Consider the following 26,946-nt stretch of genomic DNA (forward strand, 5'->3'; position numbering starts at 1 on the left):
AGGAATCAGGTTTTCTTTTTTCCTTTTTTTTTTTTTTCCTAATGTCCTGCTAGGGTTTTTCTTCTTTCTCCTTTTTTTCTTTTCTTTTTTCTTTTTCTTTCTTTTTTTTTTTTCCAGCTCTACTGCACTCAAGGGTGGCAAGGCTGAAGAAAAGCTGCTGTGGGGATATTTTTGGTCATCAGGGCAGTGAGCTGACGTTGGAGAAGGCAAAACATTTGCTGGAGGTTTTCTCTGAGGCCTTCAGCAGCTCTGTGTTGCCAGGAGCAGAACTACATCCTGGCTGTGCAAGCACAAGCAACGGTTGGCAGGGAGATGAGAACTTCACCAAAGTCTTAGTTGGACTGTGCAAGGCATATTAATCATGACAAAAGTACCACTAAACACACCAAATTTCAGTTCTGATGAATTGCAGCATTTGCAGTCGGTAAACACACCATCTAAAAATCCTCAACTAGTAATACACACACATAAAGATAACTTTTATTTTTTGCTTAAACATCTGTTTTCTAAACGGAGCATCAAAGAAAGTCACCCTATGGCAGTGTTTCTGCAGTGGGTATAAATGCCCTTCTCAACTCCCAGATGACGAGAGGTGTCAGAAATGAGATCATGCTATTGCTCAGCAAGCCACAGAACTGCCCTCTATGCTGCATTTCCTTGTCAAATTGAAGTTCAGAGTTCCCACTAGTTCTTATCTCAGCTATTGTTGGCTGTAAGCCACAGCTCGTTTTGCTCAGCTTTCCATAAAATGTGAATCATGAACAATCCAATGGCTTTGGAGCACCTTGTGTGAAAGGAACATGGATCTACAGACCAAAAAGGAAGAGTAGGCTCATCGTCCCCTAAGAAAGGGCCCCAAGCAGCTTAGAAAACTGTCTGCCATGTTGATCTATTCCCATGAAATGGGGCTGACATCAAGGAAAAGCTCCAACAAGGTCACCAGGTTTTAGAGATGCCCCTGGTACAATGAGAATATATACACGTATATATTCTCACATATACAATTATGTGCAAGGTGAATCTCTCCAGGAGCTGGACTCAGTCATCCAGTCTGCCCAGTATCTGCTCCTCTGCCCCTGCATCCCAATCTCACCAGTTACTGGAACCCTCACTAAATTCCACTGGGAGAGAAAGCACAGCTCCTCTGCAGAGTTTGCTTCTTTGGCCCTCTTTTTTTTTATAACGGGGTTTGTTTTTAAAAAGAGCTGAGCAAAGCTGTTGTTGGTTTAACTGGCTTTCTCATAACAAAAGCCTTGAGTAGCTGTAATTGTATACTTGGCTTTGTTTACAACAATTACATCAAATTCTCTTTCCTTTGCTACTTATTTCCCAGTGTTGTTATTCAGCACACATTTATGTGTTCCTTTTCTCCAAATGGTCTGATTCTTCCACGAATGCCTGAAGTTGCTACTGTGATAATTAGTTGACTCAACTCTCTATGTGGTGTATCCAACTCCCCCCGCCCCTGAAAAAAAATCAAAAAGCAAAAATAAAGAGAAGCAGAATTGTACCTTCTTCTGAGTAGCAGCTCAAGACCAGATTCCCAGCACAAAAAAAAAAAATAATAAAAATGCAGAGGATGGATTTCCTAGAATGTGTAGCACTCTACAGAAGCTATAATCCTTTTTGCAGTTGAGATGAAAACATATCTCATGCTCTGACAGGGTTTTCATATGTGCAATCCGCTGGGTACAACTTTGTGTTTGTGTTAGAAGACCAACATTGGGGCACTGCTTTTCACCTGCTGTAGTCTAGAAATATGAAGCCAGCAGTGGTCTCTTTATCTTGCTGTTTCTCCTCTCTTGCATTTCCGCACTGATAGGTTCGGTTTGAATATTTGGATGTTATTTGAATACATAATTTGAAATATAATATTGCTTGTATAGAAATAGGGACATCTGTAGATAAAGATACTTAAGTATAACATACATTTTAGAAGGGAGATAGGGAAGAAAGACTTATTTTTTTTCGATTTTCAATCAGAAGAAATCCATAAGCCCGTATTTTAAGCCTAGTGGTCTGGAGAGTGTCAGTTTGACTAGAGGAATTAGATTTGATGTGTGTATTTCTGTCTTGAGTTCAGGCCCTCAGGAACACTGCAGGTCTGAGCTCTGAATCAGCTCCTTGTACAACAGATGTTCTAAGAGCACAAATAACTACTAAAGCAGGAGACAAGAATTAAAAAATCCTTGGGAATCAAGCAGTGGACCACCATTAATTGTCCAGATCAGAACTAGCAGTTCAGTATTCAGCTCACTATAACTTCTGGGTTATCTCACGTTTCCATTTCCCTCCTTCTCCCCTTCTCCAAGGCATGATTTTCTCCTGATCATTTACTTTTCATTGATTGGATTTTGTGAACCCTTGTACTGAAAGAGACCTCCTTTGCCTTCCATACACATGTGAGCACCTTGCTGCTCACAGAAGCCCTGTTCCAGGCATTCTAGTGGTGTCTCAGAGCAGATCTTCCCCTCCCATCTTGTCTTGACTCTGTAAGAGTGTGAAAGATCCTTACACGTGCCAGAACCCAGACACAAAACCTACAGGGTGCTGAAGAGCTTTCAGCACATCCAGTACTTTTCACTCTGAAGCCAAAATTGTTTTCCAGCACCTTTGACAAGTCCAGTACCAAAGTGGGTCTGCCTCTCCATCTACCAGAGGCAATCTTAGTTCTCCTAATTGAACATCTAATCCTACATTTAATATTTGTTACCATGAGCAATTAAATAATACTAAGATTTCTTTATATCTAGACTCAATCAATATCCCTTGCCATATCTGTGGGATGTCTTCATATCTTGTCCTATCTGAGAAGACATGAACAATGGTTAAGTGCCCTTCTATGGAGAAAGAGCAACTGTTTTACAAATATAAGGCTTTTACCTCTCTTTGCTCTTATCTAAATAGAAACACCCAGATCTAGCATAGATCAATCCTCTTCAAGACCCTAAACCAGACTATAGCCTTGGTAACTCCCTCATAGTTTCAGAAAAATGCATCTCAACAGCTTTCAGCTCTGTATTCATTGCAACAGGCAGTGTTTGGAAGCAAGTATTTCTCTTTGCCTTCATTCTGTGCCCTGTTCTCCCCAGGCGTGGGTTTCTACTCAGACCAGAAGAGCTCAAACAATTTAGAAACAAATGGAAAGGTCCCCTGCCCCTCACAAGCCAAAGCCTCAGTCTCCTAGAGATAATTATTGCCCATTTCTCCGTCTAAAATGTACTGCAAGCAATCTAATGGCCTTGTGGAGCTAGGAATGGGAGGAATGGGATATAAATCACTCCAGATGGCTAGGGACAAATGAGACTCTGATAGTCCTTAAGGAGCTGAAGAGCCTCTACGGAAATTGGGAAATCAGCTAATGTTCCTCTGGAGCATTGAATCCTCTCCTGAACCCCAGTTTGCTTATGCAATTTATGTCCTTTTTCCTCTCCAGCAGAGCATCTTTTGAGCTCACAGCCTTCCTCGTGTATTTAAACACTTCCAGATCTTTTGACATAATTAGTTCACTTTCTCTTGCAGGCACATGCATGTGGTTTGGGTGATGAACAGACACATCTCACAGTATATTTAATGGCAAGACCCAGAATTGATGCTTGATTTGTTGGCTCAGATAAAAATACCAGTCTGGAAAATGGATGAGAGACTTCACTGCTTGTCTCTTGGAACTATTTAGCCTTTGAACCAAAGGATTAGGTAAGTGAATAAGTCAAAAAATTTTAGTTGAGAAAGCTTATATTCCTGTGAAAGGTGATTGCATGTACAGATTGTCCCAGAAAATGTCTCTTCTGGCCTGAACTGGTAGAAGAAATTACAAAGAATCTCTCATTTTCTGGAGAAAATGATTGGCTTAGAAATACTCCTGGGGCACACAGCACACTATATAAATTGACAGACAAAAAACCCCACACTTTTAATATGTCAAGTGGCTGATGTTACAGCAAAGGGAAAGCATCAAACACAGGAGCTAGTATCTCCAGTACTCTGGGAGAAACGGCAAGCATGAAAAACAGCGTCCTCAATTGTTCTGCAGCTTGCATGATATTTGGGAGACTATCACACACTAAACACAGCAAAGGAGCAAAGCTAGGAAGAGGTTGCAGCCTAATTTAGCCCCAGAGTGTGTCTGAGCCTTAAGATATTTATGTAGATTTACCTCTTTGTCTGGAAAACTCCTGTGAACAAGTTATCCAGCAGGATTTCCTGCTTTAATTTTCCTGGCAAGACTACAATAATAATAGAAATTTCCATGTCAGAAGGAATCCCAAAAGCAAACAGGGCTAGAAAACAGTAATTCATGAGTGTATTTTTTAAGTTCAAGAGTTCATTTTGACATTTTTTTTGGTAACAATTTTAACTATTGCCTATTTATCATATCTCAAAACAGATACAGTAGCAGAAATACTATGGGAGAAAAAATCTGGATGGTTTTCAGGGAAAAACTCTGTCCACAGCATCCTATGAGCCAAGAACAGCAAAGAAACACTGGTGAGGTGTACTAAGACCTCTGGTCAAAGAGGAAGCAGAAGTCCAATCTGGCCACTATATGAGTGACTGCTGCACTGACATCAGTGACTTGCACAGAGCACACGTCTCCCAGAGTACCTGAGCACTGCTTTGGAATTGAATAACCCACCTTGTCATGATCTGACACCATTTTAAGCTGCCCTGACAGGTTTTAGTGTAGTACTGCTTCTGTTTTCATTTTGGAGCATGTTCACATGAGTAACGGTGGCTATGTTCTTGTTCTGAATACAAATCTGCTCTCCAAAAAGCTAATCATGCAGCACACTCTTGCCTGAAGCAGCTTTTTAATGGAAGAAAAGCTTCATTAGATTATTACTAAACGTCACCTCCTCCCAGTTTCATACTTCCTCTATTAGTAGACTTTCCTAGCACTCAGCCATACTGAAAATGTCATTTTTCAGTATAATGGGAAAGTTCTGGATGGATCACCATTGGTCTATTTCACCTGCTTATAAAACACATTTTAAAACAAAGAATCACAGAATCACACAATCATCAAGATTGGAAAAGACCTCTGAGATCATCTAGTCAAATTGCCCACATACTACCAACATTTCTCCATTAAACTGTGTCCCTTAGTACAACATTTAAATGGCTCTTGAACACCTCCAGGGATGGTGATTTCACTACCTCTCTGGGTAGGCTGCTCCGATGCATCACCACTCTTTTTGAGGAGAAAATTTCCCTAATATGCAACCTGAACCTCCCCAGTGCAACTTGAGGCCATTCCCTCTCATTCTATTGCTGTAAGCTGGGTGAAGAAGCCAACACCCGCCTCAACACAACCTCCTTTCAGGCAGCTGTAGAGAGCAATGAAGGTCTCTCCTGAGCCTACTCCAGAATGAACCATCCCAGTTCCCTCAGCTGCTCCCCATAAGACTTGTGCTCCAGACTCTCCACAGCCTGTGTAGACTACATTAACAGCTTTTCCACCAGGCAGGTCACCCAGTCATGGAAGGAGATCAGATTGGTCAAGAAAAACCTGCCTTTTGTGAACCCATGCTGGCTGGGCCTGATACTCTAATTGTCTTGCACGAGGAGATTCCATCTAACCCTTACTGCTTATTCTTATCCTTCCATCATAGGACAGTGGATTTCTCTCCTCACAGCTGCAGATCTGTATCCTGCATACAAAAGGGGAAAGAGATAGTAATAAGGCAGTGCTGCCCCCAGAGAAGCTCATAATCTGAGGGCATAAAATATTACTTGTTGTTGTGAGTAGGAATTAACTGATCTCTAAAGCTAGCCTAAGTTGCTTACCTAGCAGGGTAGCTTAATTTATAATCACTCTGTTATTTGCAACATGCTGAAAGATAGAAAGAAGTGCAAGTGTGAAATACTACATTGTTTTTACTAAAGTATTGATTTTGTTCCACTGTTCCTTGCTAAGAATGAGAGAATTCATTCATTTACCACCACCCACACCTACATGACTTTCTGATCATGGTTATGGGTATTTCTGCCTTCCAAAGTGGACGTTAGCATTGAGAGTCAAGAGTAAACACTCCAGTGTGAAGCTGTGACCCACTGCATTCCTTCCTCTCTTCCAGCCCTCAGCTCACACCTGCCTACAGATACGGAACAGAGCTCACTTACAAGGTACTGACACAGCGTACACTTTTTCTTCCATGAGCCTATGGTCCAAAACAAGATCCTGTGGCTGTTGGTACCATGAGTGGTGGCAGATTTCTAGGACCCTTACTGTAGAATGCAGCCAGTTTTTAGACTTGGTTATAGTATACACAAGAAAGAAGTTCCTTGTTATGGATTAGCCCACAGAGGCACACCTGACATTATCAAAATTCTAAGCTGTTAAGCAGTAATAGTTTTAAACTAAAACAGGGCAGATTTAGACTGGATATTGGGAAGAAATTCTTCACTATGAGGTTCCAGCAAGGGGTTGGAACGAGATGATCTTTAAGGTCCCTTCCAATCCAAGTCATTCTATGACTTCAAGATTCTGTGTTTTGAACAATTTTTAGCTACTCTCTGAGTCAAAAAAGCTGTGTTTAATTTAACTGTAGAGAAACCCTTCATCCCTCCCACAGCCTATCTGTGGCCATTAACTACACGTTCTGATTTTGCATGGCATGGTGTAAGAAACCTGCTTAAAGCACTGTGTGAGGGGAAGTATTTCATCACTTGTGGAAACTATGTTCTCAGACAAGACCACTTGCTAAATTCAGCCCACAAATAGTTTCCATCTCTCTGAAGTGCCTTTTCTCTGCTGGCTTGCTGCTGATATAAGTCGCTCTCCTCCATTTCCCCAAGCTGTTCTATGAAGATGCTGAAAACTAAGCAACTAGCTTGACCTTACATTTTAAAAGAAAAGTCTATACTCCAAACAACAGCAAGATAGAAAATAAATTGTGCTTTGAGCCTGGCCACAACTAATGTTTAGCCTCTAAAAGCTGAGACAACCAAGCAGAACAAAATCCACAAAGAAATCAAACATGGCCCAAGAGAGGAGAATCCAAAGGCAGACTCATAGGCCCCCAGGACCTGCAAGCAGAAACACTTGAATGGCAGGGAAAAGCATGTCAAATATTTTGAGCAGCATGGAGAGAGATGCTGGCAAAGAGGAGGTTTGATCAGGTAGAATCCATGCCATCGCCTGATCATTCCTTTAAGGCTTCTTCACATGCTTCATAACCAAATTTTTTCTCACATCACTACTTCTTTGTGGAGATAAAAAGAGAGAATTTGATAAAAAGCAGGCTCCTGGTGAGAAATGCCCATGAGACACCACCACATGGTGCCAGCAGGCCTGCTACAACCCTCCTGGTGTGTCTGTTTTCTTCATTTCCGAGAAACAACCCCTAATCCCACATACTCAGCTGAGACTACTCAGGAGATAAGACGCTCCAGATTTTGGGTTTGTTTTCCTCACAGGGAAATGAAATCAGCCAGAGGGACCATGCAAAATTTCTTTTCACGGTGTTTGTCATTACCATGGTTTCACCTGCTGGCCACATGAAAGAAAATGATCCCCTGTGCAGCCAGAATTACCCAGCAGACTACAAAAACTCATTCTGCAACATGTTTTTATCACTCCAGCCACAGCAGTTTATCTCCAACAATACAAAGGCAGGGAAATGTCACAGGCACCATGAGGTATTTGTCTGACGAACCAAGCGCTGCTGATGCTGCTGAATGCAGTGGGGGAAAACGAAAAGAAATATAAAACAAACCAATAAAAAAATAAAAATGCTGAAAAGATGCAGAATGAAATGAACGCAGTCAATGGCCAATCATTTCAAAGAAAAAAAAGATCAGAAAAAAATACATCAGTGAAAGAATGCTTAACACACTCTTTAATCATTTTGAACTTTGAGAATAAGACTAAAATACATAGAAATCAATGTGTCGTCATGGAAATGTTAATTTCAGTGTTGTTTATTACCCATCTTTTAAAGGAAAGAGGCAGTCTGAGGAAATAAGTGATTCTGAGAGCAGAGGAATGAAGGGAGAAGTTTGCACAGGTTCTGTGATGTCTAATACAGACTGGACCTGTTCTCCTGTCTACTCCTTGGGAGAATTAGGATTTCACCCTTCTACTCAGCTATCTATTTTCATTATATTTGCAGGGCCTTGTCAATTCACCTACTGCTCCAGTGCCAGTGCCACAGAGGTAGGTTCAGTTTCAATTTTTTTTCCCTTCCCTGCATGGGAAGTATTTACAAGCTCTTCCCCAAAGTACTTAGCAACCCTTCAAAAAGATTGTTAAAATGGATAATGCTGTTGTAGTGATCATCCCCTTCCTTCCGATGTCTTATTGCTATTTTTCAGCCTTTCATTTTCACGCAGTTTCAATTTTCTTTCAATTTCTTTTTCAATTTTCAATTGAATTGTTTTCAATTTTTTTTCAGTTTCCTTTCAGTTTTCACTCAGGGGAACAGCATGTCCTTGACTGTATAAGCAACAGCCTCCCCACAAAGAAATGCTGTTGCACGGTCATTTATACATGTTCTTTTTCTGAAATAGATTGCAGGTACATGCTGCTGAGCTTAGTATATTAATAGTGCCGGGTTAGACATTGTGCAGTAGTAGGTGTGCTGCTGCCAAAAATGAAGAACAGAAAAGCCAAGACACCAATTAAACTGTCGGTTGCTATTAGGAGGATTTTTTTGATTTAAAGCATGCCCGTCAGAATGCGTCCGCTATCATAACCAAAGCAAAACAAAAGAAGAAACATGGCTAACTATCGGGCTCCCAGTTCGGTTTGCTGCGCCAACTGCTTTTGGAAACATCATTCACTGGAGTCCAAGGAGAAATCTGAAGTCCAAATAAGCAAATGTAGAGTTCATCTATGGGAAGAAAAAATGACCTATTTTGCTGATTTCCATCAAGTATGAAACCTGATGTGATGTTGCATTGTTATTGGCAAATGACCTTTGAAAATAAAACACAAGTGACTTTTCCAAGTCGTTTGTAGTTTCTATGAAGTGGAAGGATTTGAGATAAATGACTGGTAACAGGAGATTGATTTGGGCACTAAGTAAACGTAAGTGGATGGAAGAAAACAGAAAAATGAAAAGAAAAATGGATTATCAGAGAGCCTGACAGGAACAAGACAGTGCCAAGAAAGCAAATGAAATGTAATAATGAAATCAAGTTTTGCCTGTGATGCTTCAGCCTATACCCAAACAAGGCTTATTGCACTTGGCAGTGAGCTGCAAGAAAAGGGAAATACAGCAGATAAGTGAAGCTTTTTCTTTTTTGTCTGCTCTCCTGTGAATTTGCCTTCAGCAGACCATGACAGGTAAGATGCATTTCCTAGAAGTACCATGTGCACCTTTTTCACTAAAGAGAAATACTGGAGATTTTCAAGCAAGTTTCTCATCTAAGTTCACTCACTGTTTCCCTCCATTCCCTTCTAGGCACAGCAACTCGCCTTGCAGGAGAAACCTCAGTGTCTTGGCTGCCATATGGAAGCTGACCTGACACCTCTCAGCCTCAAGACATTGCTGGGTTATGACTATTTTTGCCAGGAGACGCAAGAGGGTCAGACAAATTTGACCATACCAATCCACATTACAGCTAGCACCCAAGGAAAGGCTGACCTTAGCAGGAGTTATGCAGTGGGATTTCCAGGCTGAGAGACAGAGTTGCAACAGAGACAACTGAGAACGGCCACAGCTCACTGGCTGGAGATAAAGAGCATATTTTAAGTGCTATGGTGAAATGGTGTGACCTTGCTATTCTGAGAAAGCAAGGATCTGACCCCAGGCCCCTCAAAGTCAGCAGAACGATCTCAGATGTAAGCACATCATCAAACCCAGCACAACTACAATGTTTAGCTGTATTCTTCCCATGCTCTGACACTTGGAAATGTGCAGAGGCAGTGACAAGACACCCACTCTCAGAAATTTGTAATCCTCATGTTATACATGTGATTATTTCTATATTATATATATGGTTGTCTAATCCTTAGGGGACACGCCAATTCCATCTAAACCAGGCTGAGCAGGCACACTGTCATTGCTGTCTTTCACTTTTTTTTTTTCCCCTGTAAAAAGCAACCTATTGCCTTGGCAAATCAAATGCAGAAAGCTGCATGCCTCTAATTTTGTTCAAAGAAATATTTTCATATTTTTTTCTCCTTCTCAAAGATCAGGCTTGAAGTTCTTTCAGTGCTCACCGAGACATCTGTCTTGCGTAGGTTCAGCTGCCACCTTTTCAAATTACTTGTCATGTGTATCTGTTCTATAAGATACATCATTAGATATTTTTTGCTTAATGCTATATTTATCAGCGCAGAAGGGAATCTCCCAGCTCTGCGAAAACTTCGTCATAAGGCAAATTTGAGCAACAGCGCTGAAGAATATCTTTCTTTCCTCTATTGAGGCAATACTGACATCCTGAACTTCCCAGCTCTACTACAGGTGCTGGCACAGTAATTTAGAATTGTATGAGACTTTCTGTCCTTCTTGGCACCTTGGATCATGCAGTACAAAGCTCATGAGCTTCTCCTTACCAAAGTTTGCCTATGACACACTTTGGTCAACAATTCCAGATGCTTACTATAAAAGGAAGTTTTGCTTTGTCATTTGAAATAATTCAGTAGAAACAGCAGTTGTTTCCCAGTAATACTAGAAAGATACATATATTGCATTCCTCATTATGAAGTGTGGAACTGCTCATATCTCCTCCCTGTTCACATCGCCTAGCTACTTACCACATGTACATTGGAGGATCTTGCATTATCCTTTCACTGTTGTCAAAATAGCAAGGTTTTTACTTACTGTGTTCTAATTAGGTACTAATAGCACTTGAGGGACTGATGCACTTCGTTCACATAACTATAGCTATTCTTGCTTTCATCCCAAGGGCACTCCATAAGACAACCACTGATATTGATGTAATCTCACAAGACCATAGCCAGGTGAAATGAAGGAGTGGAAAGATCTATCAAAACAAATTTGGAAAGTAAAGCTGCTAATTTCAAATTTTATGCTTGGTGACAAATGAAAGTACTGATGCTATGGTTATGGCTCAGTTTGCCTTGCCATTTTTATTAGAGACATTGATAATGAATATAATGTCACTGAAGACATGGCTTCTTTGGTGCCATTAAAAGACACAACTAAATCTCTTGATTTGTATGAAGCAGTAAAAATTACATTAAAGTGATTTTCTTTAACCTTTGTCAACATATCTGGTATAGCTACTGATGGTGCCCTGGTGATAGCTGGTAAAAAAGAGGGACTTATAACATTAATAGAAGACAATGCATGCACTGCCAGCAGCTCATGTTTGAGGAAATAGCATTGCATTGTACATCAAGAAAATTTATGTGTGAAAACTTTAAAAATGGATAATGTCAGGCAAATCATCACCAAAGCTGTGAATTTCATAAAGTCCAAGGCCTTAAATCATTGCCAGTTCCAGGAGTTCCTTAAAAGTATGGATGCTGATAATGGGGACATCTTTTACATATCTAAAGGGAAGTGTCTGTGATAGGGTAAAGTACTAAAAGCTTTTTATGGTTTGCAAAATGAAATCAAGCCATTTATGGAATCAAAAGGAAAATTTGTGCCAGAACTTGAAGATGAAAAATGGCTCACAGATTTAGCATTTTTGGTGGATTTGACCACTCATTTAAATGAGTTAAACATGCACCTTCAAGGTGAAAATCAACTTATCTGTGCTGTGTTCCATACCATGACATTCAAAATGAAACTTACATTGTGGCGTGCTGAAGTTATGGCAAATAACATTGGCTAAACATAGTCCTGTGAACAGTGAAAAATATGCAGCTGTGCTTTCCATTTTGATAAAGGAATTTGAGAATAGGTTTCAAGATTGCTGAAAAAATCAATTTCTTGATATATTTGCAACTCCATTTTCAGTCAACATAAATACATTACCTGCAAATTTTCAAATGGAACCAGATGCACAACTCAACGAAAAATGTAACTGTATCTCTTTATCGGACTTTTATAAGCCTTCTCTTACCAAACAAAAACACCCCTCCCTTCACAATCAGCCTTATTCATGTCATTGCTTTTTGGCAGTACATAATGAACAACTGTTTTCAAGGACAAAGCACAGGAAGAGTAAAATGTCATCAGAAATCTCTGAGGAGCTCCTGAGAATTCACTAAGAACTGCAGGACTGCCACTGAACCACCATGATGTATTTGTTTCACAAAAACAAGGTCAAATATCTGACTGGTTTTATGGTTTTGCTACTCTTTTTTTTTTAATGTTTTAATAAAATATATATTTTAAAGGTTTTGTTATACATTGATTACTTTAGATATTTTAAATAGGCCCAAGACAATTCATCTCCACTCAGTGTGGCCTATGCAAGCCAAAAGATTGGACATCCATGGTCTAGAATTTGTAGTCAATAAGATAGCAATAAAAACAATAAAAATAACATCCTTTGGTACTTCAAGGAAGACGTTGTTGTTCTGACAAAATAACTTCTGTAACAGTTAAAGTACATAAATTGTGTACTTAAAGTACACAATTTTTACAGAACATGCATTCAATATATTTTCTGCATCGGGAGCAATAAGCAAAACCACTGAGTTAGATGCTGCTTTTTTAGATTCTTTAATCTGTTTAACAACAGATCTTTTGCAGAGAGACAAAAAAGAGATAAAAACACAAGTAATCAGTCCTGGTTGTAAACATTATATATGCTGCTCTTCCTTTTTGGCCTGATTCTGTACATCCATGATGTTTAAGAGATTACATTGCTCATGTACCTTTCAATATTTGTGTAATACATTTTAACTCACCATTCGGTATCACTGAGCAGTTGATGTTTCCAGGATGTTGCAGTGCTACAGGTTTTGTGAAAACTGGCATCTAGCTGTAGGATAGCAGTCCAGGGAGCGTTTCTGCTGTCTGTTGTAAGTTGTGCTTGGCAGCAGCTAGCAACCCATCAGCACAAATGCGCTGGCTGGCTGATGAGCAGGGATGCAGCTCATCATTATCTTCAGGCATCAAAGATGACAGAGGGGAAGGTGCCTACAAAGGAAACAGGATGTGAAGCAAGCTTATTTAGGTAGCAAGGTTTAGTTAGTTCTGCTGTTCATTCAGAACCTTGTTTTGCAGGACATTAAAATACTGAACACACCTTGTGTCTCTGCTCTCTTTAAAGCACATTGATTCAGAGATTTCTTATTCTGTGACACGTACTATTTTGTAAAAATGAAAAGAGACAAAGTTGTGCCTCAGCTGGTGAACCAAACTTGCCCTGATGCAGAAGCCAGATTCAGATAAAACATCCACATGCATACCATGACATCAAATCCTCCATAAGAGATAGGCTACATCCAAATTTTGAGACAGCAAATAAGTCTTCACCAGTACTTACTGCTGTACCAGTGCAGCCAGGAGCACTCACTCCTTTGCAGGGCATCAGAGGACAGCAACTGTTTTAGAGAAGAGAGGGAAGCTCAGGGGAGTGCTGGAGGAAGTAGGTCTTGGTCATACCATTAGTGATGGCACAGCCTACACAGCAGCAATCTTGTCACTACTAGGGTTTCTCTGGGAAGTCGTTACAGCTTTCCACGCACAGTTTATTGGTTTCCTCACATAGATGGAGGAGAAAGTTATTAGGAAAAATCTACCAAGCTGTGTTTGTGCCAGAACATTCGTTTATTTTGCATGGGTTGAGTAAGATCAGCTTGATGTCTCTTAGGGAGAAAGGCAGTCTCCCACTGTTGTAAGGCTTTTGACCTTTTCCCAAACAGGCCTAGCGAGCAAATACTGGTTTAATAACCCACAGTGACCTAAAATCCTTCCTGAGGAACAAAGGATGCTCCTGTCCTAACCTACTGACCAAGGACTGGAATTAAATTCCTGAGGGTTTGGGCCGAGGCTCCTGATAGAAACATCATCCCATGCAGTCTGGTCTGTGTGGCATGCAAAGGAAGGTCTCCCCACTGGGCTGCAGGAATATCACACTGCTGGAAGCCAGAGCAGCCTCTGGCAGGGACAAGGCACTGAAGAGCTTAGTGGAAGATGGTACAGCAACACAGCTGAATAGCTTAGCTGTAACAGAGGCACCTGGGCATCTCACTAACCTCACAGGGTTGTTTTTCAATCTTTCAAATGGAAAAACAAATGCCAACCATCTGTTAGCAACTCCTCCAGTGAGGCAGAGCAGAGAAGTTCATTAAATCAGAGAAAGGCTTAAAAACATAAATCCACAAACAGCCTAAACAGACTAATACTGTACCGGAACAAAACAAGATAGGGATTTCAAAATGCCCAGCTAAATGCTAGTGGGCTGCATGAAAAATAGGGTGAAAGTAAGGAATTGGGGACATAAATGCCAGCAAAGATACAAGTATAGATCTCAGTGGAGTGCAAACAGCTTAGGGACATGCTTCATGGTACCCAGATGAAAGTTCTGAAGTGACCCACATGGCCTCTGGCATTGACAAATTAAAAAGAAATAAGCAAATTACAGTAAGCACCTGCCAGCCCTGGACAAACAAGGGGTTCCCACTACATGGCTGTCCCAAGTGCTTCCACACATACCTGCTCTGTAGTCATGAGGCAGCAGATGACAAATGGAGAGCAGTCAGTCCTGGAACCAAATGGAGAGAAAGCAACTGTCTAAGCTCTTACAACTTGATATGCACAATAATGCTCTGCACAAGGCATCTGTTCCACAGCACAGGGAAGAGACCTTCAAAGTCATTCATTCCACTTTCTGCTCAGAGCAGGACTATCCCTAAACCCTGCATCATGAAGGCAGCCACTTTATCTGCTAGGTCCTGACAACTGTCGAGTGTGAAGACCCCCATAGCTCTCTGGCCACCTCTTGAACAAAATCAGGCAGAAGTGAGATTGCCCTTTCTGTTGCTGAAGCCCCAACCCCTTCCATGTAACAGGGTTTTAGATTTACTCCCTGCATGAATTATCACATTGGGCCCCACAGTTCAAAATAAATCTGTGTAAATCATACAACTCAAACCAGCCTATGATTCTAAGGGACCGTATTGCCCACCCAGCCCCAATCCCCAGCTGTGGGCAGGGCTGCCCTCCACCAGCTCAGGCTGCCCAGGGCCCCATCCAACCTGGCCTTGAATGCCTCCAGGGATGGGGCACCACAGCTTTTCTGGGCAGCTGTGCCACAGCTTCATTGCCCTCTGGGTAAAGAATGTTCTCCTCGCATCTGACCTAAATCTCCCATCTTTTAGTTTAAAGCCATTCCCACTGTCCTATCACTATTGGACCATGTAAAAAGTTGTTCTTTCTCATACTTATAAGCTCCTTTCAAGTACTGGAAGGCCCAGTGAGGTCTCCCCTCTCTTCTCCAGGCTGAGCAAGCCCAACTCTTTTAGCTTGTCTTCATTGAAGAGGCGGTCCAGTCCTCTGAGAATCCTTGTGACCCTCCTCTGTACCTCCTCCAGCAGCTCCACATCCCTCCTGTACTGAAGGCCACAGGCCTGGACACTGTAAAGTGTATTCATAGTATCATAAAATGATATGAGTGAAGTTTGCCAATAGAATAAGAGCGCAAACTATCCTGGACAGGGAAGTCACCAAATTGGAGAGCTGGGAGGAGAAAGACCTTGAAGAAGAAAGGCAGGAAAGGATTTGTTGTAGCAAAATAAGGCAATAGGAGGAACTCTTCAATTTTTATGTTTATGCTCTTTGCACTGAGCATAGAATCAGTGATCATAGAATCACAGAATTGTTTAGACTGGAGGATTCCTTCAATATCACCAAGTCTAACCATCAACTTGACTTAGCGAGTCCCACCACACAGAATCATAGAATCATCTGGGTTAGTTTGGTGGCTCAAAATAAGCTACTTTGTATTGAAAATGAGCGCATGGTACCCAGTGCTTCAGATGAGTCATTCAAACCCACAATTTAATGCTGAAGAGATAAGACCTGGGGCACTCAACACAACAGTCAGAGAGACAGCCTGCCCTTTCGCCCTTCCTTCTCAGCTGGGAAACGGGGAAAATGAAACAGGCTGTGAGATGACATTTTGCTTTATTATTTCCCATGTGCATGCACCTACCACAATAAGATACAAATGCATGCTTAAGATCTCCAGGCACAACTGCAATGTAAATAATGACTTAGCGTTAACAATAGCAATTACAGACACTGCTGTAGGCTCTAGTCAGCTAATAGGGAAAATGTGAATTTTTCATAAGATCATAACAATACTGCCAATCTACAACATGCTTTTTTTCAGGCTGTTTTTTATTTGCTGAAAATGTATGAGCATCTACAACCGTTTTCAGTCATTACCACGTTCTGAAGGAGTTTTTGTTACCTCTAGCCATGACTCATAAGAGTGGGAAACAATGTTGCTACTCCCGCTCCTAGTATAATAAGTAATGACTTTAAAAGCCTTTCATTTAGGTGTTCCGAATTTCCTGATTCTCAATCAGTTGGAGGGTATCAGAACACATTTTCTCTGAAGAATACCAAATGTTTTCACCTTAAGTTAAATTTAAACTCAACATCAGTCTCCCAGAGAGAAATGAGATAACACAGGATCTCTTTCAGTCTGTCAGATATGCAAAACTATCCCTGAGAAAAAAAAAAAGAAAACAGTTCAGAGCTGAGCAGCAGTAACACCTCACCAGTTCAACTAAATCCATGTCACCATGGGACAAGCAGCTGGGTGTAGGCAAGCCCTGAGACATCTTTTTTCCTTCTAAACAATGTATTCCCAGACAGATGTAGCACTGATCAGCTCAGACCATAAATGAATTAATAAGCTGCACCTGATTGTGGCAACATCTGCTCACAAACTCCTTCCATGGCTTTTTTTCTCCCATGTTTCACTGAATTTTTTTTTGCAAGAACTTTAAGAGAGAAAACCAACTGAGCACAAAAACTGCCTTTAAAAATTATGTTCTTGGTTTTCATCTAGCAGTTTTTAAATTTCACAGTACTTTGCAGAAGCACCCTGTACTGTAATAACCACCGGGGAAACAAAAGAACAAGCAACCAAACACTACCTGGACAAGACTTTTTGCTCCAGGGTGTTTTACAGCACTAACAGAGCAAAACCAAATGGTGAGGAGTGTGCGTGGTGGAGTGCTACGTATGGGAGAACAGAAACAAGGTTTGGGCTCTGCATCATCCCACCTGATTGAGGAAGAGGCAAATCTTGGAGCAGAAAGTCAGACTTTGCAGATCTGCTTTCACAGAAACATAGAATCATAGTATGGTTTGGGTTGGAAGAAACCTTGCATATAATCTGTTTCCAACCCCCTGCCATGGATAGAGACACTTCCTACTAGACCAGGCTGCCCAAGGCCCCTTCCAACCTGGCCTTGAGCATCTCCAGGGATGGGGTACCACAGCTTCTCTGGGCAGCCTGTGCCAGTGCATCACTACCTCATAGTGAAGGATTTCTTTTCTGGGCTTATCTCAGCTCCTGGGACCCATGCATAATATTTCTTCCTCGCTCTTCTTGGATTTCACCTCTATTCAACCTGAAAGCTTTGGTCAGGAACAGCATCTCCTGAAGGACCTGAGAAGCAAATCCAGTGATGTGAGAAAAGCTGCTCATCTCCCAGAGTTCTTGTCTAATCATTAGCTCATCAAGTGCCCTGACCCTCACTAGCAAGGAGAGACTTTGGAGCTTTAGGAAACTGCTGAAAGGTGATCAATTCCTGAAGCTGCATCCAAGTTTCCATTATCTGTTATTTGTGAGACAAGATCTCAAAACAAAACATCGTATGAAGTGATAAGTATAGTCTTTTTTCAAAGCAGGTTTTGCAGGGACCACAGCAAATTAGAAACCAGGGTATCTGAAGATTATCTACTGCAGAAGTGCTGTGAGCACAAGGCCAGTTTATGACCTCTACTTCCATTCACTTCTGAAAGAACTCCAACACCTAGCAACCTTTCAGTATGTAAAGCAGGGCTACAAGAAGGAAGGGGACAGACTCTTCAGCAGGGTATGTTGTGATAGGACAAGGGGAAATGATTTCAAACTAAAAGAGGAGAAAATTAGATTGGATATAAGGAAGAAGTTTTTTACACTAAGGGTGGTGAGGCACTGGCACAGGTTGCCCAGAGAGATGGTGGATGCCCCATCCCTGGGGACACTCAAGATCAGGCTGGATGGGGCTCTGAGCACCTGTTGGAGCTGTAGGCATCTCTGTTCACTGCAGGGGAGTTGGAGCAGATGGTCTTCGAGGGTCCTTCCAATTCAAATGATTGTATGATTCTATTCTTTATAGGGGTGCTTTCAGATACAACTGACTTAAGTGAACAAGTTGGTTGATGTGAGCAGCCTAGCTCAGCTCTGTACTCCTCCCCCATTTCCAAGAGGGCTGGGAAATGACCAGTTTCATTTTGAAGGTGGAATGAATCACAAAGAGGAAGCATGGTTCCTGTTGTGACATCCTGGCTGCGGCAGGGGATTTACTCCTGTCAGTCACAGGCTGGGTTGCTGTGAGCACAAGGGCTCCCACAAAGAGACACGTGAACATCTCGAGGGCACATCTCCATAAAAGCAGTGGGTGCTCTTCTGTGGGATAGGGTACATAGCGCCTTCAGCAGCTCTGCAAATTTCTGTGCCCCAGTGAGGATTTGCAAGGAATTTGTGGACTGACATGCTCCTGAAAATCTTGTCAGTTCCACCGAGGGCTTGGTTACATAATTCAGATAAATGCCAAGCTCCTTTCCCTGCACTTTAAGGATTAAGTGCGTTTCCTCAGTCACGGCACTTTTTCCTATGCTTTTCCTGCAAGCTAATTGTTTCAAGTAAAGAAATCGCTTACTGTCAAGGCAAAAATAATGTCACAAGAATGACTTCAAGTTTTCCATTTGCCAAATATTTTCCTTTATATATATATTTATTTATTTATTTATTTTAATGGCATTGTAATCTCCACGTTTGGAGGAAAAAGAAAAAAGCCCTTGAAGGAACAATTATGATTTCCTAATTTCACTTAACCACACTAGGCAAGGTGAAAATGTTCATCAACAGATATCTTTCTTCTTACAAGGCATGCTGGAAATGCTCTGCGCTAAATCAAGTATCTGGGAAGAGAATAAATGTGTAACTGGTAAAGCTTTATTGCAGTGGCTGTGCAGCTACAGAGAGCATTGCAGCTCCTCCTGCAAAACCAGAAGCCAATAATACCCGTGAATAATGCATTCTGGGCTGTTTTCAGCATGAAACCTAATGGCCATGCTCCTGATGAACCAGCTCCTCCTGGTGCACAGTGCACAAGGATTCATCATGCTGCTTGATGAGCATGTGTGGCTGCTGCTTTCCTGGCAGGCTGCTACAGCAAAGCAAACTCCAAATTGATAGATAAAAATAATGCATTAAGAAATGAGCATGACTAACGTTTTCAGTGATATATATATATATATATAATGTCTTTGGAAACCATGAGAAAGTTGCCCTAGCAACATTACTTCCATTCTCTTTTTTGCTCACTCTGTGCCCATTTCTCTCTAGTTTATGATGCACACAGTGAACACTTGAAAGGTCTTGGAAGAAAATCAGCATTCAGTCAAATAAAAGGTTTTTATTTCCCCTCACACCATCACAGTGGGAATAGTCCCATCTATGATTAATATCAATGAATAGCAAAACCTATCCCAGAAATTTTCCTAAACTGGAAAACAGTTATTAATATTAAAATAATAATTGGACTGACTTCTGTAGGACAAATGACCCAGCTTATATGGGAGGGGCAAGTGCTGCACTTGGCCTTTTTTCAAGGGAACTCAAGCCCAAAATGGAGCTATTATCTCCATGTAAATGCCAATTTTCATTAAGCATACAGAATGTAATGCAGCAGCTCAGAGCTAACTGGAATATAATTTAAGTTGACAGCTCTGAAATCTCTTCCCCTTGGTCAGATCTCATTGAATTTGGCAAATGGACTCAAGAGATGTGAGCTTGTAGGTAATATAAGAAAAAAATGACATTGTGTCCACTTGCTCTCCCCACCAGAAACTAAGCTAAAAATGTAAAATAACTTTCAGAAGGGCCAACATCTCCCACCCCTAAATATACTTGGACTTTGTGTATTATGGAAAAAAGTGAGATCTGATCCATGTTTGTAGGAAACTGGTCCATGTTTATGCGGACCTGGTCACTGTTTTGAGGGATTTTGTCTGTGTTTATGGATATCTGATTCAAGACCTATCAGGACACTGACCTTTGCAACTACTCCTGGGAACTGCTTTAGGTAGGGGTAGGACTCAACAATCTCTAGAAGTCCCTTCCAACCTTACAATTCTGTGGTTCTATGATATAAAAACACAAAAATGTGTGTTGAACTTGATTAGGGTACTTCCCCAAACACCCATCTCTGCATAGTACTGCCTCCTTGGCTTCATCTCACACAGCACCCAGGCTTCCATCTAATTTGAGATGAATATTTATGGGCACACATTTCTGCATTTAGACAGGCTTTTTAATTACAGTTCTACTCTGTCTTCTTCTAAACACTTCTCTTTCAACACCCCGTTTTACCTTGTTTGCTGTAAGGTGAGACACAGAAGGATGCATTTCAGCAGCATCCCAGCTGCGGAGTCCCTTGCACAACTCTGGCCACGCTGTTAAGGTTTTACAACACGGAGGTGAGCTGTTCTCACAATGCTTAGAACTTCTTGGATGCACTGTGCTAGTCAGTGACCAGGCAGCTGAGGTGTCTGCCAGATGCACATCCAAGCCAGGAGATGGATTGCCTTTAACACCTTTTCCCCTTGATACAGCCCACATCTAGGAGTTCAGAAACATTTATTGTTCTCTGTAATTATCTACCAGGAGGTAACTGACAGCGTGCTGACATCGTTTTACCAGAATTAAAGCCTTTACATTTCCTGAGATGCATTTAAAACCTTAGTTATTGCTTAGAGATTAGTCAGACTGCCAAATACCCTGGGGTTTTATATACGTAAAACTCTATTTTATGCAAAGTTTGGGGTGTTGAGTTTCCTTGCTTTGAAATTTTTCAGTACCTTCCTGTGACTTTGCCTCAGGGAAATTAAAGAAAGTCAATTCAAAACAGTCTCAGAGAGTACAGATACGTTCATTTCTCTGCTTCCTTAAGCACTGCCTAACCTGGGGAGGTTCTCCATAGGAGTAAATAGAGCCATCACAGCATCTCATCTGTAATGTATAGCTCCAGACCTGCTGTAGTAGTTATCAAAAACAGATCATCTGGCAGCTGCTGTCAAAAAGCAGGAAGCTCATTCCATTCTTGTGATGGATGAAACTCCTACAGCAGCAAGTGGCAGGACTGAAGGCGGGGAGGGACTGCAGGAGTTCTCAAACCTGACTCCCACCTGATGCCAGCAATATCCTCTTGCACTAGTTGGGTCCTGCTGACAGGACCATGGCCACCACATGTGAGCACGCTCAATTCCTTTACCTCACCGACTGTGCTGCTCAAATTGACCTTCTTGCAGTTCTTTATTGTGAGCCTTTTGTTCTTCTGCTCTGCTCTTAGTGTGTCCTCTTTACATCTTCAAATTACTACTCAAAAAATCCATAATGGATGGCATGAACACATCCCTTGAGCCTGAGCGGCATTCTTGCTTTCCATGAACATTCCTCACTATCCAAAAGATGTCAGGGAGATTATAGAGTGCCTTTGGTCTCCTCTGAGTCCATAGGTACTGTGAAGGCTGCTCTGAAAGTAATGCCTCCTAATTTATTATATTAGCCTGCAACATCAGAGGCAGATGTTGGTAGTACGGTTGTAGAGGCTGACAAAATGGCATCTGATATAGAAATGCTTATGAAGAAAATGTGTAAAACTGAATTCCTCCATGCGAAAAAAATTGTGGCAGCAGGGGGAGGGGTGGAGCCAGACAGCTGGTCTGAATTGGGTCTTGAATTGTGCCCGTGCCCCATGACATCATGCAGAAGGCTGTAAAGCTGTGAGGAGTTGGCTGGAAGGAGAGGGTCAAGCCATTGTTTGAGGACAGGCTGAGCACTGGACAGAGGATGATGAGGTATTGCACTAGCAAGGCCAGTGTGTTGGTGGGCAGTTGCATTGTTAGCGAGGTGTTGGTCATCAGGTGTCAAGTCATTACATTGTGGAGATACGTAGACATATAAAAAAAAACAATTTGGAAGCATCATCTATTCTAGATCATCAGACTGTAAAACTGCATGCACTGTGTGTCTGGTTCCACAACCTGGGATTTGAGTTGAACCTCATCATCCGTTTTGGGGCTGACCCTTATGAGCAGGAGTCTGAAATTCAAGAATTGCAGGAAAAGGACAAAAACAACTGGAGGAAGCAATACTCACCACCCTATTCCTAGCAGTGACCAAGCAGCACATAACTTGGAAAAAGTGCTGCAAAGCTATGATTGCACACTCAGTGAGAAGGAGATTGAAGAGACACCAGAAAGCAGGCCACAACTGCGTGAAGGGAGACACTGGAGAAGGACACTGGAGAAATTTGTTCCCCTGGATCCAGGTCACCAGGTTGGATGGGGACAACCTCCGTGACTGAGTGTTTTCTGGCTGAGCTCTGACTAAACTGCAGGGCTAGGTGATTGGCCTGCAGATCCCTAGCAGTCCTTCCCACCAGCACTGCCATGAGTCCATAAAGCATGACAAAAATGCCTTCCTTAGCACTCGGCACACTTCCCAGAAGCCAGCAATTTTATCTCATTCTGAGTCACAGGGCAGATTTCTAGGTGTACAATGTTCCCCGAACCACCTCCGGAAATCAGAGATGGCAAGCTGAAGATAAGCTGACTTATTCAAGATAGCATTGTAGAAGAAAATCAGTTAAAAGAACAGAGAGGACTATTGGGAGCTGGGAGCAAGCATCAAAATTATTTTAAACAGTGAGATTTTGTACTTTTCTTATTTCCAATTAAACAGAGCTTTTTTTTTTTTTTTTTTTTTTTTTTTTTTTTCTTTTGGAAAAGCCTTTAAGAAAGACAAAGGTCACCCTTAAATATTTTTAAAAGCTTTGTAAATGGATTAGCTGAGCACAGCGGGCATCATACTTTCGGTAAGTGCAGGATGATATAAGCCTCAGGGAACTTTTGAAGATAGTTCATTCAATAATTCATTCACTTCCCTCTAATACTGTGTTGAAGAAATGTTAAACACTGCCTCTGCTTTAATAAGTGAATGAAGGTTCCAAATGTAGATTCCTCACAGGATGAATTCAATTTGCCATCATCCTCAAAGTAATCCTCTGTAAGCAGTATCAGGAAAAAAGCTCAGGAGCAAAGTCCCACGTATGCTCCCGCAGATAACTTATCACCAGCATAGCACTAGTCCTGTCTGAAATACAGATCCTGAGTTTGAAGCGCAGATACTACAGGTGGTGACTCAGTTTCATGTTTCGAATCAGGTTGAGGTGGTTTCCTGCACACGAGGGAAGCCTTTCAAGGAACTTTCATCTAGATTTAATTCTGATAATTGCTTGATTCTAAGCAATATTTAAGAGAACAATGCTGGATTTGAGTAAAGGACACTGCACTGTCCTCTCATAGCTCTGGGAGACAGCATGGGACACAAACAAGGGATGTGAAACGTATGTGGAAATCATCTGAAAACTAAGATAAGAAGTCAACGCTGCTATTTAGTAGGTAAGTATTTCCAGAATAACTCCAGAATGCCAAGATAAAAATCCACAGTGCTGCTTTGAGCCCTTTGAAATAAACGAACCAGTCCAGAATATTCAGTAATTTGGAAATCTTTTTTCCTTCACCAAGGACAAGATTGAATTTTTAAGCAAATGAGTGGATGTGTATTTTTACATAGAGTGGCTGGGAACCTGACTTTATTTGGGATTAACTGCTTTGAAGAAGTTGTGTTTTTGGTCATTTGATGACTCTTTTTCTTAACATCTGAAATTGAGAAGCCACATGGGGAAAAAAAAAAAGACAACAGAAAAGGAGAAAATGATGTGAAGTGTCTGAAGATGCAGCAGGAGGAAAAATGATTCCATGATGCTCAGAGGTTGCTGCCTGCTCATTTTGTGAGGGCTCAGTCATGGCTCAGCTTTCATTTACACTCCACAAGCATCTAAGCCCTTGCCCGCTCTTGAAAACATTAACAGAGAGCTGCTGACATTCAGTATACCCTGGCTTAAAATGAGAGGATGTATAGCAGTTATTAGTCTGGTATAAATACATCCTTAGATCTGGACATCTCCCCAGCCAGACTGTGCTCTGTTCCCTAACTCCTTAAGCTCTCTTGGGTCCAAGTAGGCTCTTAACTAAGCATTCTGCTTAGCTTAGTGGAATGTGGCCCAACACTGACTTCAGTGAACATTCACTGCTTTTAATCACTGGAGCACATTCTACATTTTATGGTCCCATGTGAGATTTTCAACAGTTGGTTGTATTTGAATGCAATAATCTTGCATTTCACCCCTTAAAAATGCACGTAGATGCACTTTGAAGTGTGGTGAACTTCTATACCTGCTTGATGATGTAAGTCCATTAAAGCTGCACAGTAACAAAATGTAATGCAATATTAGTGGGAAGGCTCCAGCTCTGTTGTCATGCCGTCAACATCTGCCTCTGACATAGTGGAAAAAAACATCATAAAACAAGAGGCACTACTTTCAGAGCAGCCCTTATGTAAGAGGATGTCTACATGCTTATTTCTTTTCCAATGTAGGAAAGCCCAGAATTAATTTTCTCTTGAGACTAATTTTGATTTAGCTTCAACATCTCCATTACTGGGTGTAACTCTGCTGACATACAGCAGGATAACACTGAAGAGACAAGATTACGTGCATTGTGTGTTCAGATAGAAGTAGACTGTAGCTTAAGAACTTATTCAGAAAAATGTGCAGAACTGTTGAGTAACCCAGGAATCCCTGGTTTGGCTCCATGCTTGAGACAGGGCAGACCAGAGCTCAAGCTCATGCCCTTGCCCAGTCACACTTCAAAGATCCAACAATGACTATTTTTCTCCCTTTCTTTTGTTTGAATGCAGCAAAGTTTCAGGTAATTCTTCACACTAATGCAGTGAGAACAGCAAAACAGGAAATCAGAGAGTTCTTGCAATTTCCAGCCATCCTTCTGACCCTGTTAAATACACTGATTCATTTGTCATTAGTCACATACTTTCAAAGGCAGCTCTCATTTCTCAATTTCAAAGACTGTTTAAGAATATCAAAATGAATGTTAAGAAAAAGAAAAGTGTCCTATCCAGTGTTCAGAGAAGTAATGGCAACATTCCAATATAATTTAATATGTGTCAGGCTAATTTCCAGCACCAGAAAGCCAATATGGGTTAAAGAAATTCCTTAATAAATATTTCAGTGCTGCAGATTTTTTACAGTGTAGTAAGGAAAGCTCCAGGATGTCTCAGTGTTGGGCTGCTGCACGTCACCCTGGTGGGAAGCCACCATTTTCCTAGTTCTGTGCCTGTCCTCTCTGACACCTGAACTCAAACGAGGTGATGCAGCAACAACAGATTGGACAATGGGACAAGTCTACAGCACTCAGCACCCCCCAGATTCCCTGATGTTTCTTGCTGGAGTCAGATAGACCTGTTGGGAGTCCCGTATCTGGTAGCAGGGAAAGTTCTGGTTGTCCTGGTTTCATCATTTTTTTCTGATGTTTGATTTTCTTGAAGATTTTTAGAAGACCACATTGTAGCCTTTCAGTACTTGAAGGGAGACTAAAAATAGGAGGAAAATCGAACTTTTACACCGATTGATAGTGACAGAACAAGGGGGGTGGTTTTGAACTAAAAAAGGGGAAAGTTAGGTCAGATGTGAGGAGGACATTCTTTACCCAGAGGGCGGTGAGGCCCTGGCACTGCCCAGAGAAGCTGTGGTGCCCCATCCCTGGAGGCGCCCCAGGTCAGTTTGGATGGGCCCTGGGAAGCCTGAGCTGGGGGTGGCAGCCCTGCCCATGGCTGGGGGTTGGAACTGAGTGAGCTTTAGAGTCCCTTCCAACCCAATCTATCCTGTGATTCTGTAAAAAGTAGTACTCTTATTTCATGAGTATGCTTCCATCTTTATCAGTGCTATTTCATGCTAGTTTTAAGTCCTATAGCACTTCAAATCGAAACATATCCAGACACTCTGAGAAGATGGAAATCATTATATCTTCTTGCCATGATTTAGATAAAAGTATCGTAATACATACTAGCAAGAAAAATCTAGTAAGGTTATTAAAGGGCATAGATCTGGGAAGTGCTGCAGCAAGCTCACTAAAGATATCTGCTTGCTGTTCAGAGACAGCAGCATGACAAAGCATCAGGTTAAATATAGTATTTGAGATAGAAACATCTCATAGTGACAAGAGTAAGCAATCCATGCCAGCAAAATGCAGTCGTTAAATCGCGTGTGCGCATCGCCAGGGACAGGATGCGGCATCTCCAGTCTGTCCCAGAGCCTCTCAGCAGGCAGCACAAGGAAAAGGCTCCCTCTCTGAGCAAGAGCACAGTTTCTATGTTCTGTGGCAAGGTGAGCCCCGAGATCCCTCCAGCAGAGGGGAGTGCAGCCTGTGCAGCAGGAGAAGGGGAGAGCTTGGCATCTGCACTATGTCTGGGACAAGATTCCATCTTGAACAAGTATCAATGAAAAACACCACGTTCCTTCTTGAGTCTCTTGGAAAAGCAAGCTGAGGTCAGCAGGCTTTCAGAGAGGGAAATTTGGAAAGAAGCTGCTGCTAGATGAGAGTATTGCTAAAGGTCAGTTCCCTGCTTACAAAGATTTGCAAAGAACTGGATATGTGTTTCTGTTCTCATCTGTTTGTTTGTGGAGCCAAGTGAATGCTTGGATAATGTGTTAACAGACTCCTTTGCTAGGTCTGATGCATGGCTCAGTCTAACTCTGCTCCTCCTGCTTTCTGCAGAGCATCTGCGCCATATACTTTTGGAGGCACAAAACTTTTGCAAGAGTTTTTGTCTCAGTGATAGATTTGTATTTTCCTTTCAGTAGCACTGAGCATGTTTTAGAACTTCCCTCTGAAAAGATAGTAGATAGCAACACACATTTTT

General features: G+C 41.6%; 1 long non-coding RNA gene across 1 annotated transcript; it reads right to left on the reverse strand.

Annotated features, from left to right (window-relative positions):
- Positions 1-17,452: 17,452 nt before the first annotated feature.
- LOC116653272 lies at positions 17,453-17,825 on the reverse strand. The gene is made up of 2 exons (XR_004306842.1): positions 17,587-17,825; positions 17,453-17,502 (listed from the first exon to the last, which is right to left on the reverse strand). It is a non-coding gene; the product is annotated as an uncharacterized LOC116653272 (long non-coding RNA).
- Positions 17,826-26,946: the final 9,121 nt, after the last annotated feature.

This window comes from Coturnix japonica, chromosome 3, assembly GCF_001577835.2.
Source record: "Coturnix japonica isolate 7356 chromosome 3, Coturnix japonica 2.1, whole genome shotgun sequence".
NCBI lineage: Eukaryota > Metazoa > Chordata > Aves > Galliformes > Phasianidae > Coturnix > Coturnix japonica.